The 5,232-nt window shown below is 42.3% G+C and overlaps 1 pseudogene; it reads left to right on the forward strand.

Annotated features, from left to right (window-relative positions):
- Positions 1-2,810: 2,810 nt before the first annotated feature.
- On the forward strand, positions 2,811-4,873 carry LOC102956584 (annotated as a pseudogene).
- The last annotated feature ends 359 nt before the right edge of the window (positions 4,874-5,232 follow it).

Here is a 5,232-nt window from a genome sequence, read left to right on the forward strand (position 1 = left end):
TAGTAAGATGTTCTTCAGTTAGATGTTCTTTAGTAAGATGCATTTGGAGGCTTTCCAAATTTTTCTTGTGATTGGTTTCAAGTTTCATAGCATTATGATCTGGTATGCATGGTATGATCTCAATTCTTTTGTATTTATTGAGAGCTGTTTTGTGATCCAGTTTGTGATCTGTCTTGGAGAATGTTCCATGTGCACTCTAGAGGAACGTGGATTCTGTTTCTTTTCTTTTCTTTCTTTTTTTTTATTTTAACGTTTATTTATTTTTGAGACAGAGAGAGACAGAGCATGAACAGGGCAGGGTCAGAGAGAGAGGGAGACACAGAATCTGGAACAGGCTCCAGGCTCTGAGCTGTCAGCACAGAGCCTGACGCGGGGCTCGAACTCACGGACCGCGAGACCTGACCTGAGCCGGAGTCGGAAGCTTAACCGACTGAGCCACCCAGGCGCCCCATGATTCTGTTTCTTTTAGATGTAAAGTTCTGAACGTATGTGTCAAGTTTTAGGTCTAATGTCTCATTCAAGGCCATTATTTCTTTATTGATTTTCTGCCTGGATGATCTGTCAGTTTCTGTGAGTGGAGTATTAAAGTACACTGCAATTACCACATTCTTATCTTTAAAATTGCTTATGTTTGTGATTAAGTTCTTTCACATTGGGGACATAAAGATTTATAATTGTTAGCTCTTCTTGATGGATAGACCCTGTAATTACGATATAATGCCCTTCTTTATCTTGTGTTACAGTCTTTAGTTTAAAATCTAGCTTATCTGATATAAGTATGGCTACTCCAGCTTTCTTTGACTTCCAGTAGCATGATAGATTGTTCTCTATCCCCTTACTTTCAATCTGAAGGTGTCCTCAGGTCTAAGATGAGTCTCTAGTAGACAACATATAGATGGATCTTATTTTTTATTTTTTTTAATCCATTCTGATACCCTATGTCTTTTGATTGAAGTGTTTAGTACATTTCCATTCTGAGTGATTATTGAAATATGGATTTAGTGTCATTGTGTTATTTGCAGGTTTCATGCTTGTGGTGATGTCTCTGGTCCTTGGTAGTCTTTGCAGCATTCCACACACCGAGTCCCCCTTAGGATCTCTTGCAAGCTGGTTTAGTGGTCATGAACTCCTTTAGTTTTTGCTTGTCTGGGAAAGCCTTTATCTCTCCTTCTATTCTGAATGACACCCTTGATGGATAAAGGATTCTTGGCTGCATATTTTTTCCTATTCAGCACACTGACTGTTTCCTACCCCTTCCTTCTAGCCTGCCAAATTTCAGTGGACAGGTCTGCTAGTACCTATGTGTCTACCCTTGTAGGTTGAGGCCTGTTTGTCCCTAGCTGTTTTTAGAATTCTCTCTTTATCTTGGTATTTTGCCAGTTTCACTATGATATGCCATGGAGAAGGCCTATTCTTCTTCATCTGAAGGGAGTTCTCTGTGCCTCCTGACTTGGGTGTCTGCTTCCTTCCCCAGATTAGGGAAGTTGTTAGCTATAATTTGATAAGACTTTCCAGTAACCTTTCTGCCCCTTTCTCTCTCTTCTTCTTCTTCTGAAACTCCTATGACACAGAAACTCCTATGATACTCTCTAATTCTCCCCTCGTGGTCTAGTATTTTCTTATCTCTTTTTTTCTCAGCTTCATCATTTTCCATAATTTTATCCTCTCTTTCACTTATTCTCCCCTCTGCCTTCTCCATCCTTGCTGTCACTGCAAGTAGTTTATTTTGCATCTCCTTTGCAGCATTTCTTAATTTGTCGTGACTGTCTCTTAGTGCCTTGATCTCTGTAGCAATACATTCTCTGATGTCTTCTGTGCTTTTTTCAAGCCCAGCTATTAATCTTGTAACTATTATTATACATTCTCGATCAGATATATTGTCCATATCTGTTCTGAGTAATTCTCTTGCTGTCATTTCTTCCTGTAATTTCTTTTGAGGAAAGTTCTTCTGTTTTGCCATTTTGGCTAGTTTTCTGTCCCTTATGTGTTTTAATAGCTTATTATGTGTCCTGCTGCTGTAAGCACTATTATATTAAAAGGGGTCATACACTTCCCAGGGCCTGGCTCTTCAGGAGGTGTTTTTGGAGTATGTTGCATGCTCTCTGCTGTTGTGACTCTGGTTGATTTATCTCCCTATTCATAGTGGTGATTTGGATCTTCCATCAGGTGTGCTTTGATTTGTTCATTGAAGTACCCTGGAAAAAAATTAAAAAGGGGGGGGAGGTGGCAGAAAAAGCCTTATCCCCTACAAAGAGAGAAATGACAGGGGTGGGGAAAGAGAGAAGAGGAAAAAACATATTGACCAGGCAGAGAATTAGAAGAACTATATGGCTTAATCCAGAGAGAGAGGAAAATAAAGGAGGAGATACAGAAGTGGTGCAAAACAATAGATCAAAAATGTCTGCTTAAACAAACCACAACTAGAATAGAGAAGGGAAGAAACAAGAGGAAGAAAAGGAAATATATACATATATATGTATATATAAAGAATTGACCGAGAATCAAATCAGAAAATGCAAAACCATTGGACCAATATCTGATGGTGACTTGGAACAAGTGGCTGCTCTGGTCTAGAGGAGGGGCCATCTGGCTGGGTCAGGGTCAGTCTTTCTCCATTAGATACGCAGGTTACCAGAAGGGGCATGGTTTGTGTAGGTTGGCCCCGCCTCCACTGTGGACCCTCTGTCCCATTCCCTGAAGCCCCACTTTGTTGGTGATGGGGAGAAAAATCGTGACACCCCCGTCTCTCCTCCCCTGACCGGGTGTCCCAGACCACTCTGTTCAGGCCGTCCTCACAGTGCCTCGTGGGCATGAATCAGGTGGTTTATCCTGCTCCACAGTCTCCCATGCCTCCCAGGTGCTTGGTTGGATTGCAAACCCCAGTGTCTTAAAGGATCCTGATCTGTGTGCCCCTGTTCCAGGGTAGTGCCACTCCACCCAGCAAGCTGACAAAGGGCCTCTGGCTGGTGGGCTGGTGAGTGGCTACATGTTTTTTCCCCATAGCACTTAAGGGAGAGGACTGCTCTGTCCAACTATACCTCTGAGCTCACTACAGATCCCAGAGCTGGTCCTTCTTCTCCCATAGGCACGCATACAGGATGGCAGGCCCCAGTTCGGAGAAAGTCCTGCAACCCTGGATCATGTTAGAAATTGGTTCTCTCTCTCTCTCTCTCTCTCTCTCTCTCTCTCTCTCTCTCTTTTTTTCCGTTCCCTGTTCCATGATTTTTCTCTTGTCCAAATACAATCCTACACTTCCACAGCCTTTTTTTCTCTTCCTTGTGTCTCTCCACAGAAGGGGATCCCTCCTCTCTGTGCCTACACCACCCATTTTATTTTTCCCAACTTGCAATCATGCACCTATGGACCGCCAAGGTGTTCCCGTGGGCCCCTGGAGATGTTTCTGTCACTCTGTAGCCTGGATGCCCAGAATTCCAAGTCTTCTGGCCTCTATACTGCTGTGTTTGAGGGATGAGGAAACTTCGGGTCCCCCTATTTTTCTACCATGTTGACTCCTCACCTCACGATCTATTTCCCCTTCAGCTGTCTTTTTCTTCCCTGCATCTTGTCAGACACGTCAGGTCCTATGCTTGTCCGAAGGGTGTTTTTGCTTGCATCACACCTTCCTTAAAATTTTTAAGTGAAACTACCATATGACATCTTAACCCCACTTCTGGGGATACATTCAAAAAAATTGAAAGCAGAGGCCCAAAGAGATATTTGCATAATCATGTTCAGAACAACCCTACTCACAATAACCAAGAGTTGGAAGCAACCCATAGAGTCATTGAGAGATGAATGGATAAAGAAAATATGATACATTGACACCTTGAATGGTTAGAATCAAAAAGATAAGAAATAGCAAATGTTGGTGAGGATGTAGAGGGGAAAAAAAAAAGCAAAACTTCATGTGAGATGGGTGGGAAGGTAAATTGGTGCAGCCACTGTGGGAAACTGGGTTTTTTATGGAGGTTCCTCAAAAAATTAAAAACAGAAATACCATACGATCCAGTAATCCTACTACTGGGTATTTACCCAAAGAAAACAAAAGCACTAATTTGAAAAGATACATGCCTTCCTACATTTATAGCAGCATCATTTACAAGACCCAAGATATGGAAGCAACCCAAGAAGTAGCCATAGATAGATGAATGGATAAAGATATTAATCAGCCATAAGAAAGAATGAGGGCTTGCTGTTTTCAACAACATTGATGGTCCTGGAGGGCTGGAGGGTATTATGCTAAGTGAAATGAGTCAGTCAGAGAAAGACAAATACTACCTGATTTCACCCATATGTGGGCCCTAAAAAACAAAACAAAAAAATAAATGAATAAAAAAACACTGTTCAAGAACTGGGTCCTATGAGGCCAGGAGTGAGGATTTCGCCACGGATGAGGACAGTGAGGAAAGCATTCACAAACTGAAAGAAAAGGTGAAGAAATGGAAGGGACATGGCTTTGGCTTCAAAGAAGGGTCTCAAGCACGGACGTGGGAGGATTATGACAGTGTGGAACAGGATGGCCATGAACCTGGACCACAGCACTCTATTGAAAGCTGAATTCTATTTGTCACTGGAGTCCAGGAGGAAGCCACCGGAGAAGACACCCATGACAAATTTGGAGAGTGTGCGGAAATAAAAAAACATCCACCTCAACGTGGACAGGCACACAGGATACCTGAAGGGGTATATTCTAGTTGAGTAAGAAACATTCAAGGAGACCCAGGTTGCTATGGAGGAACTCAGTGGCCAGCATTTTATGGGACAGCATTTATGTGCCACCAGTGTGGACTGGTGTTTTGTTCAAGGTCCACCCAAGGGCAAGGGGAGAGGTGACCGAAGACGCAGCAGGAGTCCAGACTAGAGGCAGCACTGACTGCAACTCTGTTGTCCAGATATTCTCTCCAGAGATTCTATTTGACCATGGAGGCTTGGAGAAATAAGGGTGGGGTGGAACTTGCTGTGTTTATATTTCATCTCTCACTCTGTGTGTTTGGAGGGTTTTTTTTGTTTTTGTTTTGTTTTTGTTTTAGTTATAAATAAATGTCCCATTTTTGTTTCGTAAAAACAAAAGAAACAACAACCACAAAAAAACCCACTCTTAAACACAGAACAAATTGATGGTTGCCAGAGGGAAGATGGGTGGGGGAATGGGTAAAATAGATAAAGGGATTAAGAGGCATAAACTTCTAGTTATAAAATAAAGAGTCATGAAGACAAAAAGTACACCATAGG

Source organism: Panthera tigris, chromosome B4 (genome assembly GCF_018350195.1).
Source record: "Panthera tigris isolate Pti1 chromosome B4, P.tigris_Pti1_mat1.1, whole genome shotgun sequence".
NCBI classification, from domain to species: Eukaryota; Metazoa; Chordata; class Mammalia; order Carnivora; family Felidae; genus Panthera; species Panthera tigris.